Here is a 12,662-nt window from a genome sequence, read left to right on the forward strand (position 1 = left end):
CTCTATAACCTGAAAAGTCTAGAATGGGGGTAACTTTGGGGCTGCATTTTATAGACTCACCAAGATTAAAGAGGAAGTTTGCAAAGCTCCCTGGAGAAGAAGAAATCTGTGGTACAAAGACAATTCCCATGCAATGCAAATACAGACTTAGGAAAGGGTTACAGGTTTGAGGAGGACATGGGTTATTGGGTATAGAAGCTAAAAAATTTTAGATTAGGTACCTGTCTCAGACAGGTCTAGAGAAAAAGATGCCTAGGTTATGTGGCCTGGATGACAGGAAATCTAGGAAGCTATCTCCCACCTCAAGCTCTCTTCCTTGGTTTCTCTTATATTTCTTTTTTTCTTTTTTTCTTTTTTAATTCTCATTTTGTACAAATTTTTTTTTACATTAATAAAATATTCTTGTTTAAGAGTAAACAACATACCCCTCCCCCATGAATATAGATTTGCTTGGGCAATAAAGTAAAGGGGAGAGAAAAAAATTAAAATTAAAAAAAGAATAAAAGTAATAATTGTAGGTATGGCCAGGTGGCGCAATGGATGAAGCACCAGCCCTGGAGCCACGAGCATCCAAGCCCACATCCAGCCCCGTAGACCCAACAATCACCCAGCCGTGTGACATGCAAGCCACCTGATCCCCACTGCCCTGCAAAAAACCTAAAAGAAGAAAAAAAAGACCCAAAATAAAATAAAATAGTAATAATAGTAGGGGTGGCTGGATGGCAGACAGGGCATTGGCCCTTGAGTCAGGAGCACCCGGGTCCAAATCTGGCCTCAGACACCCAAAGATCACCCTGCTATGTGGCCCCAGGCAGGCCACCCAGCCCCATTTGCCCTGCACCTCCCCCAAATAATAATAATAAAAAATGTGCTTCAGTCTTTGTTCCAACACCAACAACTCTGTCATGGGTGGATCACATTCTTTATGGTAAGTCCATCGCAAAAGTTACTTCCATATTTTTCCAACGTTGCCATTACTGATCGCATCTCCCTACTTTCTTATGTCTCCACTACCATGTACTATATTTTCTCTCTCCTTTCACTCTGACTCTGCTGTAGGGTCACTGAGTAGCACAGCAGACAGATCCCTGGTCCTGGGGTCAAGAAGCCCTGAGCCCCCATACCACCCCTTAGGCCCAGAATCCACCTGGCCCTATGGTCCTGGACAGGCCTTCCAATCCCAGCCCCTTGCAAGAAGTAAAAAAGAAAATGTGTTATATCTGACCACTCTCTCCCCATGGTCCATCCTCTCCTCCTTTATTCACATCCCCACCCCTTCCCTCTGCTCCCCCCTCCTTCTTACTCCAGATGCCTATACCCCATTGAGTATATATGCTGTTTCCTCTCCTAGCCACCTCTGATGAGAGCAAAGGTTCCCTCATTCCCCCTTGCCTCCCCCCTTCCATATCATTGCAAAAGCTCATTGTAATAATAAAAAAATCTTATTATATGAAATATCTTGGCCTATTACCCCCTCTCCTTTTTCTTTCTCCCATTACATTTCCCTTTTTTTCTATTGACACCATTTTTACACCATATTTTATCTTCAAATTCAGCTTTCTCCTGTGCTTCAACCATAAAAGCTCCCTCTACCTGCTCTATTAACTGAGGAGGTTGATACGAGTATTATCAGTGTCATTTTTCTATGCAGGAATACATGCAGTTCATCATCATTAAGTCCCTTATATTTCCCCCCTCTCCTCCAATCTCCATGCTTCACCTGAGTCCTGTATCTGAAGATCAAACCTTCTGTTCAGCTCTGGCCATTCCAACAGGAACATTTGAAATTCCCCTGGTTCATTGAAAGTCCATCTTTTTCCTTGGAAGAGGACATTTCAGGCTTGCTGGGTAGTTCATTCTTGGCTGCATTCTAAGCTCTTTTGCCTTCCGGTATATTCCAAGCCCTACGAGCTTCCAATGTAGTTGCTGCTAAGTCCTGTGTGATCCTGACTGCAGCTCCACGATATTTGAACTGTGTCCTTCTGGCTGCTTGTAATATTTTCTCTTTGACTTGGGAGTTCTGGAACTTGGCTATAATATTCCTATGGGTTGGTTTTTTGGGATCTCTTTCTCGGGGGGGATCGGTGGATTCTCTCTATTTCTATTTTGCCCTCTGCTTCTAGAATATCAGGGCAATTTTCCTGTAGTAATTCTTTGAAAATTATGTCAAGGCTGTTTTCCTGATCATGACTTTCAGGTATTCCAATAATTTTTAAATTATCTTTCCTAAGTCTGTTTTCCATATCAGTTGTTTTTTTCAATGAGATATTTCACATTTTCTTCTAATTTTTCACTTTTTGGTTTTGAAGTATTGATTCCTGATTTCTGGTAAATTCATCAATCTCCCTGAATTCTATTCTTTGTCTGAAGGATTTGTTCTCCTCAGAGAGTTTTCTTATCTCTTTTTCCATCTGGCCAATTTTGCTTTTTAAAGTATTCTTCTCCTCAATAACTTTTTGAACTGTTTTATCCATTTGACCTAAGCTGGTTTTTAGCATGCTATTTTCTTCAGCATTTTTTTGGATTTCCTTGACTAAGCTCTGCTGACTTCATTTTCATGTTTTTCCTGCATCTCTCTCCTTTCTTTTCCCAGTTTTTCTTCCAACTCCTTCATTTGATTTTCAAAGTCTTTTTTGAGCTCTGTCATAGCCTGAACCCAATTTCTGTTTTGCTTGGAGTCTTTAGATGCAGGAGCTTGTACCTCCTCATCTTCAGACTGAGTATTTTGATCCTTCTTGGGCTCATGAGCAAAATATTTCTCAATGGTCTTCCTCTTATTTCTCTGCTTGCTCATTTTCCCAGCCTGAGCCTTGTTTTGGGGTGCTTCCTCAGCTTTTGGGACACTCCCACAAGGGTCTCAGTGTGTGAGGCTTTGTCCTCCCTCCTGGTCTGTGAATGACCATAAGCGTCCCCCTCTGCCACGGGGCTGAGGTGGAGAGGGCCCTGCTGTTCTATGGGGGGGCCTAGACTGGGATCAGGATCTGAATGTGGTCAGAGCCCCAGAGTCCTGTTCCAGGGGCAGAGGACAGAGCTCTGCAGTTTCTCTCTGTTCACTCCCCTCCCTCTGCTCAATGGGCTCATGCCCTGGAGGCTCCTGCTTAAGGGCTCTGCCTGCTTCTGTTTCCTGGATCCGGGCTGGGTTCCTCGTGCTTGCTCTGGCAGAGGTCCCCAGCTGTTCCCCCACTTTATGCCCAGTGCTCCTTGGAGTGCAGCTCAGGAGACTCCCCAGCTTCTGTGAGCCGCAGCTCCCAGCACCCTGGGGCTGCCTCCGGGAGGCTGATGTTTTTTGCTCTGGCAGGCCACCCCTTTGGCGGGCCACCCCTCTGACCCCGGGGGGCAGAGCCTTTCTGCTCTTTTCCAGGTAGGAGAACTGCCTCAATGGGTCCCTTTGTGGGTTCTGTCTCTTGAAAATTTAGTTAGAGTCCTTAGTTTCACATTTTATCAGAGAGAGAGCCTAAGACTTGATCCCTTTTTGTCGCCATCTTTCTCTTATATTTCTATAGCTATTTTGGTCTCCTTGGAGCCTCTAGGTCAGGAGCCTTCATGATAGCTGAGCTCTCCAGTATCCTCACTCTGGAAATAGGAGCTAAAACTGAGAAACAAAGGAGCTCCCTGATGACACTATTGCCATTCTCCCTACATTCTGGGGAACTAAGATACTTCTCTAGCTCCAGTCAGCTCTCCTCAGACTCTACTTAGTAAATAATCATTCTACTCTCCCCCCACACCTCAATTCCTACTCCTTTTAAGCACCCAGGCTTCTTTTCCACCTCACTCCCCTTCCCCACACTCTTTCTCAAGATGCTGTTTCCACCCCCTACTTACATCTTGATCTTCCTTCTGTTCTCTCATCATCAAAACAAGTAATCAGTATAAGGTAATATATCAGAATTGATTAAATTTGAATTCCTCTAGTAGTGATTTTCAGCACTTTTTAAGATGGTTGTTCAAGGTTTATTTTTATTTTGAAAGCTATTTGTCATATCCTAGTGTGTATTCATGGAAGAATTCTGGTATGTGGGCTCCTGAGCCCTTTTCAGGGATACTTTCCATCTTTAGGGTTCACATGAACAGTGGCTATACCCCAGTAAAACTTTTTTTGATAGATGGACTAAACTAGGTCGAGGGTAAACTAGGTTGATGGGTCTCAAACCCATCAGTGTATTAGGGAGTGTTTACCCCAAGCATATGAAGATGTCCCCTGATGGAATGGATGGATAGAACAATTTGTTCCAATGGGCCATGAAAGTTTAACAAGGCACTGAGGAATGCTTAGAGCTTGGTTGGACATCCAAGATGGCAAGGTCATCCATTGCATCTGAAGCCATCACCAGTTGTCTTGACTCTATCTTGCCACTGGACTATGATCACTCTGAAAGAGAGAGAGGTCGATGACTTCTTGCAACTCCGCCTCACTTAAATTCAATTTATGTACAAATCAAGAGACATCACCAATACCATTTTAACATTTTTTTCCTCAAACTCCTTTGGCAACAGGCATCTGACAAAGGAGCAGGTACAAATACACTGGAAGCATGTAGTCATGACGCGGCACACAGTAGGCTCAGGCCATAGGGTTATCTTCTCACTGGAAGCAGCAATGAGATTAAGCAGCCCCCTGGATATCTGAGCAGCCTTTTAAGGATCCCACTGCTCAACTCCTGATGTGAGGAAGTGGCTAGAAAATTGTCTGCTTACTCAGCCCTATCCTGATTACTGCAGCAGGTGGGAATTCTACTCTGTGGTTGAAATACAAAAAATGTTTAAAAACTTCTTCAAAGATGATTCCATTCACCTAGGTATATGGAATGTACCCACACTCAAAATACAAAATCCAATAAAACTGAAAGATGAACAGCTCTTGTTGTAAGAGAACTCAATAGGTATCACAACCAAATAGCAGCCCTGAGTGAAACAAGGTTGCTAAATGAAGGACAACTTAGTGAAGCTGGAGTTTTACAAGTTTTTAAACAAGTTTTTCTGGAATGGCCACACTGAAGGGGAGCACCCTGAAGCTGGTGTAGGTTTTAAATCAAAACCAATCACTACAGTCAACAAACTTGTATGCCTACCAAAAGGAGTGAATGATAGGCTCATGGCATTGTGATTATCACCTACAGGAAAACACCATGACATTGTCATACCTATGCTCCCACCATGAGAAATCCTGATGAAGTCAAAGAAAAATTTTATGAAGAGCTAGAGATTTTTAACATCAATCAAAACAGAACAAGCTTATCAGACTTTAATGCTGGAATAGGCTTAGACTACTAGATATGGCAGGGAGTCATTGGGAGGAATGGAGTTAGAAACAGCAACAACAAATGGCACTAACTATTGAAGACTTGTGCATCTCATCACCTTCTCATCAACATGATCTTCCATTTACTTAAATGCAAAAAAATTTCATGGATGCACCCTTGAAACAAACACGGCACTTAATAGAGTGGAGAAGAAACAGCCAGGATATGAGAGTGACAAAAGCAATGTGTGGTGCAGAGTACTGGACAGGTCAGACTTACTCACATTCAACTGAAATGGCAACCTCAAGGCAAAATGACCACCAGAAGAATTAATATTAAGAGATTAGAGAGATTCACTGATCAAGAACAGTTTGTTCTGATTTGGAGGGAACATTGAGCCAAAACAAAGTTGGGTAGTTTTCAGAGATTTGGTATTATAATACTGCATTTGCCCATTTGGGGTAGATCACTCACAAACATCAAGACTGCTTTGATGGAAATGATGGAGAAATACAGAAGCTGTTAAATGAAAATTGAAAACACCACAGAGTTTACCAGCAGGATAGTTTATCTACTTTTTTGTTCGTTTTTTTGTAAGGTGACTTGTCCAAGATCACACAGCTAGGTAATCCACTGCACTGCCTAGCCACCCTAACCATGTCTTTTAACATGATATTTTCAGCCATGTGGTCAAATGCCTTCAATGAGGGTGAACGTGGCATTGAGAAAAGCTATTACACTGATGGTAACTTTTTCGATTTGAAAAAGCTACAAGCTAAGACCAAAGTGGAGGAAATCTTGGCACACGAGTTTCTGTTTGCAGATGAATGTGCACTTAATGCAGCCCCTGACACTGAGATACAACAATATATGTATCAATTCTCTGCTTCTTGTACTAATTTTGAACTAATAATGAACACCAAGAAAACACAGATGCTCCATTAGTCAGCACCACACCATCCATATGTAGAACCATAGATTACAGCAAATGAAGTTCTGAATACTGTACATAAGGTCACTTATTTTGGCAATATACTTTCCAGGAATGTACACATTGATAAAGAGGTTGACATATCAGAGCTGGCTCAGTGTTTGGGAGGCTCTGAAGGAAAGGGTAGAAGTGAAAAGCTGTTAGATTGAATACCAAACTGAAGGTTTACAGAGCCTTTTATGTTGACCTCATTGTGTATGCCTGTGAAACCTGGGTAATCTACCACTTGCCATGTCAGGAAACTGAATCTCTTCCCATTTAAATTGTCTTAAGAAGATTCTGAAGATGACCTAGTAGGATAAGGTACCAGACGCTGAGTTCCTTTCTTGAACTGAACTGCCAAGCATTTAAACTCTACTTCAGAAAGTGCAACTCTGAAGGACTGATCACTTTGCTAGAATACTAAATATACACTTGCCAAAAAGACTTTTATGGAGAATTCACACAGGGCAAGCACTCACAGGTGGGTCAGAAAAAGTGATACAAGGATACTTTCAAGGTCTTTCTGAAGAACTTTAGAACTGACTATACAACACTGTCAAAGGACCACCCACATGGCATGCCCTTATCAGAGAAGGTGCTGTGTTTTATGAGCAAAGTAGAATTGAAGTAGTTTATTTTTTTTTAGGTTTTTTTTTTTTTGCAAGGCAAATGGGGTTGAGTGGTTTGCCCAAGGCCACACAGCTAGGTAATTATTAAGTGTCTGAGATCAGATTTGAACCCAGGTACTCCTGACTCCAAGGCTGGTGCTTTACCCATTACACCACCTAGCTGCCCCTGAAATGAAGTAGTTTAAAGGAAACTAGATGCACAAGTTTAGAGAATTAATCCCAAATGTTCTCATGTGCTATTTATGCCCAAGCTGTGGTAGAGCATTCCTAGTTTATATTGGTCTGATCAGTCACAGTCAGATAAACTATAAGTCACAGTCAGATAAACTATAAGTCACAGTCAGGTAAACTATAAACATAGTGTGATGTCATTTTGATCCTCTTTGAATACAAAGGACAATACTGAATCAATCAATATCACTTAGCTTTTGGAGGATAATGCTTAATATTAGAGATTTGGTTCAGCTCCTTATAGGTTTTTATTTTTTATTTTTGCAAGGCAATGGGGTTAAGTGACTTGCCCAAGGTCACAAAGCTAAAGTGTCTGAGACTGGATTTGAACTCCTTTCCTCCTGAATCCGAGGCCAGCACTCTATTTGCTTCATCACTTAGCCACCCTTAACAACAATAACAACAAAAGATACTGATGCTGGTCCAAGCCTCAGTCTCTCCAACTAAGGGACCCCTCCCTTAAGTTTTGAACTCATTCTCAGGAATCCAAATCATTCCTGGAAGCTTCTTCCCTAAAGAAAATACCAGGGTTTTTTTCTTTCTTATCTCTGCATCTTTATACTGCACCCCAGGATCCCAGAGAAAATCATTTAAATATCCTAACATCTAGGATTTCTTCAGAAGATAGTAGAAAGATACTAAATATATAATATAGTATAGGATAACTATTTCCTCCACTCTTAAGAAATACAAAAGAATTAACATGACAAATATTTTAAAATGATGCAGTAATCTATCTAATTCCTATTACTAACATGGTTTGCTTTTAATGAAACTATTGAATAGGCTTTTGTTTGCTTCTCTCTCTCTCTCTTTCTTTTCTCCTTCCTTCATTCTTTCTTTCTTTCTTCCTTCTTTCTTTTTTCTTCCTTTTGAAACTGGGTGTCCCTATCTTGACTAGGCTGTGTGAGTGCAGCAGTCACTCAGGGATTCATCATTATTTTTGTGGGGTTTTTTTTAGGTTTTTGCAAGGCAAATGGGGTTAAGTGGCTTGCCCAAGGCCACACAGCTAGGTAATTATTAAGTGTCTGAGGCTGGATTTGAACCCAGGTACTCCTGACTCCAAGGCCGGTGCTTTATCCACTGCTCTACCTAGCCCCCCAGGGATTCATCATTATTGCTGATCATCACGGAAACCTGTTTAAAAAGACTTTTTGAAGAGTAAAAACATCACTTGTACAAAAATATTTAAAGCAGCCCTATTTGTGGTGGCAAAAAAAATGGAAATTAAGTGAATGTCTATCAGTTGGTAACAAATTGTGGTATATGTATGTCATGGAACACTATTGTTCTATTAGAAACCAGGAGGGATGGGAATTCAGGGAAGCCTGGAAAGATTTGCATGAACTGATGCCGAGTGAGATGAGCAGAACCAGAAAAACATTGTACATCCTTACAGCAACATGGGGGTGATGATCAACCCTGATGGACTTGCTCATTCCATCAGTGCAACAAGCAGGAACAATTTTGAGCTATCTGCAATGGAGAATACCACCCGTATCCAGAGAAAGAATTATGGACTTGGAACAAAGAACAAAGACTATTACCATCAAATTGGGGGGGGGGGGGGGAGCATTATATTATAATGTAATTTTACTATCTCATACTTTATATTTCTTCCTTAAGGATATGATTTCTCTGTTATCACATTCAACTGAGATCAATGTATAAAACATGGAACCAATGTAAACACTAACAGAATGCCTTCTGTGGGGGTGGGGAGGGAAGCAAGAATGGGGGAAAAATTGTAAAACTCAAAATAAATAAATTTTTCTTAAAAAAAAACTTTTGGGGGGCAGCTGGGTGGTGCAATGGATAGAGTACCTGCCCTGATGTCAGGAGGACCTGAGTTCAAATCTTACCTTAATAGCTTATATATTATCATTATATAATATATATTATATATAAATTATATACCTTAATAACTTACACTTAATAACTACCTAGCTGTATGACCTTCAGCAAGTCACTTTACCCCATTGCCTTGCAAAAATAAAAAAAAAAAGACCTCAATTTTAACACAGTTCTGAACCTTCTGAACAACTTTCTCAGTATGTATGTCTTCTGACAAACCAGATTAGGGATTAAAGGGATTATAAATTTCTTCTTTAAGAAATACTACAAACCACTTAACCCCATTTGCCTTGCAAAAAAAAAAAAACCTAAAAAAAAGAAATACTAGTAGCAGGGGCAGCTAGGTGGTGCAGTAGATAGAGCACTGGCCCTGGAGTCAGGAGTACCTGAGTTCAAATCCAGCCTTGGGCAAGCCACTTAAACCCATTGCCTTGCAAAAACTAAAAAAAAAAAAAAAAAATACTAGTAGCCATAGGAAATATCATTAATAGAGTGGCCAGTATCAACTGAAATGAGCTTCTTACTCTTGAATTCCCTAAGGGCTGGAGGGCTGGAAGCATCCATCTCAGCAGAAAATCATGTAAGAGATCCAGGTTCAGGTTCATCTGGAAAACACAAGTTTAAATTGCCAAATACAAATATGATGCTAGAGAGGCTTAGGCTAGAGAATTCTTAACCCTATTTCATGCTGGGCTGGGGGGGGGGGGGAGGAGAAGGAAGATGAGACAGAGAGAGAGACAGAGAGACAGACAGAGAGATCTGAGGAGAAAGAAAGAAAAGTAAATTTGAAAGTTGTCTCTTTAAAGTCTTCTTCCTGACTAAAGGGCCAATACTCTTTGAAGGGCAGTTCCTGTCACATTCATCTGATAAAGGAATAGCTGAAGCCACCAAGCAACAATTTATTTAGCACTGTGCTTTACATGTATCCCACTAAAAGTGAAGGCTAGTTGATTATTCTATTACATTATTGAAATAATCCATTTTGATATCCTCTGTGCTACAACTGGTTACAAATTCATTTTTCCCATCCCTACTTCAAAGGGAGAACTTTAAATTATCTTCAGTTTGTAGTAATGTGACTATATTTAGTTCAATTATCCAATTGGAATATAGTTTACATAGTGTAAGATTCACGAGTCTGTGATCTGCTTTTTTCCTTCCACGGTTCTTGTGGTAAAGAGATCTTCCCCCAATACTTTGTGTTCCTCAATTTAACAACTGTACCTTTATCTGTTTCCTCTTAAGTATTGATTAATTAATTTATTTTACTTATTAACTCCTCTGGTTTTTGAATCTAATACCAGATGATATTGGTAAAAGTTTTATAATGAGATATGACAATGCCAAATCCCTTTCATTCCCACTCTTTTCATTATTTCCTTAGATATTCTTGACTTTTTAATTCTTCCATATGAAAAATTATTTTTGTCTAATTTTATAAAGTATCCACTTTATAATTTGATTGGTATAGAATTAGAATTAGTATAGGATTGGTATAGAAGTAATGGGCTTACTTAGATAAAGCCACCAATTTGCTCTATTAGAATGAACATTGGTATCTCTTTTATTTAATTAGGTCTTTATTTTCTGTAAAATTATCAAATAATAATGGAGGCAATATATATATCCCTGTTTTATTCTTGTATTGAGAAAGCATATAGTATTTCTATATCAGAACTTTAGCTCTAAATTGGTTTTCGAGGAATTTTTTTATCATATTAAGAAAAAATTAATTCATTCCATGCTTTTTGGTGGTTTGCTATGTTTTATTTTTTCAATTGCATGAAAAAAAGTTTACAGCATTGTTTTTTTGCAAAATTTTGAGTTCCACATTTTTCTCCCTTCCTTTCTTTCCTACCCCCCTCCCCATGACAGTGAAAAGCTGATATAAATTATATATGTACAATTATATTTAATATATTTCCATATTAGTCATGTTGTAAAAGAAGTATCAGAACAAAAGGGGAAAAACTATGAGAGAAAAAATAAAACAGATTTTAAAAACTGAAAATTCTTTGGTCTGCATTCAGACTGTAGCTTTTTTCTAGATACAGAAAGCATTTTCTGTCACAAGTCTTTTAGACTTGTCTTTCCTCATTGACCTGCTAGGAGGAGCTAAGTGTGTCAAAGTTGATCATCTCACAATGTTGCTGTTATTGTGTATAATGTTCTCCTGAATCTGTCCATTTCACTCAGCATAAGTTCATGTAAGTCTTTCCAGGTTTTTCGGAAATCCACTTGCTCATGATTTCTTTTTTTTTTCCCCATTGATATTCCAATTACATGTTATGAAAGTTTTTCAACATTCATCTACATGCATGTACATATTTTACATAAGTTCCTTCTACTCTCCCTTCTCCAGGTGAATTACATACAGATTAGTCACTTTAGGTATGAGGAATTAGGATTAAGGAAAAAGAAAGAAAACCATGAGATAGGAAAAAAACACATAAGAGAAATTTTAAAAAGTGAATGTAGTGTTCATTCAGATTCTAAAGGGTTTGTTTTTGTTTTGTTTTGTTTTTCTTCCTCTGGATGGGGATAACATTGTCCATAGCAGGTCTCCTAGGGTTGTCCCAGTTATCTGAACTGTAAAGAGGAGTTGCATCCATAAAGATTGATCAACTCACAAAGTTGTTAATGTGTACAGTGTCCTCTTGGTCCTCCTCCCTTTGCTCTTGTTCATGATTTCTTATGAACAATAGTATTCCATCACATTTATATACCACAATTTATTCAATCATTCCCTAATTGATGACAATCCCCTCAATTTCCAATTCTTTGCTACTATAAAAAGAGCTGTTATAAATATTTTTGTACTTGTAGGTCTCTGTACTTTTATGATATTTTGGGGATACAGATCTCATAGTAATATTGCTGGATCACAGTTTTATAGCTCTTTGGGCATAGTTTCAAATTGCTCTCCAGAATGGTTGGATCAGTTTACAACTCTACCAAACATTGCATCAATGTCTCAGTTTTCCCATCTTATTGAAAGGATTTTAATTGGTGACATCCAGCTCATCCAAGTGGTATTACTCTCCCCAGATGTAGGGAGGGAAAAAAGATAAGGGAGAAGGAAGGGATGCTCAGTAGTGTTCACTTCAATATTGTTGTGAGGCTTAAATTAAATCATGGAATGGAAAGTGCTTTACATAAAGTAAAATGTCAGAAAAACCTAAAAAGGCTCTTTCTACAATTGTGGGGTTTTTTTAACTGTTTAATTATTGATATATTGTCCTAGTTGGTTTTCTAATATAGAACTATTCTTGCATTTCAGATTTAAATTCAATAGTCATAATCCTTTTTGAATATATTGTTCTAAACTCTTTGCCAGTATTTATTTTTAATCAATATTCGTTAGAAATGTTGGTTCCTTCTCTATTTTATCCCTCACTGTTTTGGAAGTAAGGATCATGTTTCTTTCATAAGAATTTGAATCATATAGTTTTATAGAATTTCTTTGCTTTTTGAAAAGTTTATGTAGTATGAGATTTTTGCTAATTCAGACTTTTCTATTGTTCTTTATCACAAGACAGGATTCCTTTTGGGACATTTAAATTACTGTGACATAAAGATAAAAGACATCATTTATTGACACTTGCTTAATATTTCTGAAAATGAGTTGTTTATGTTGTCTATTTCCTGTTTTGAGAGCTTTAGTATCTTATTCTTACTAGATACACGACAGAAAAATTCACTTTTAATGGAAATATGGGAAAATAGGCCAAT

The sequence above is a fragment of the Macrotis lagotis genome, chromosome 2, assembly GCF_037893015.1.
Source record: "Macrotis lagotis isolate mMagLag1 chromosome 2, bilby.v1.9.chrom.fasta, whole genome shotgun sequence".
NCBI classification, from domain to species: domain Eukaryota; kingdom Metazoa; phylum Chordata; class Mammalia; order Peramelemorphia; family Peramelidae; genus Macrotis; species Macrotis lagotis.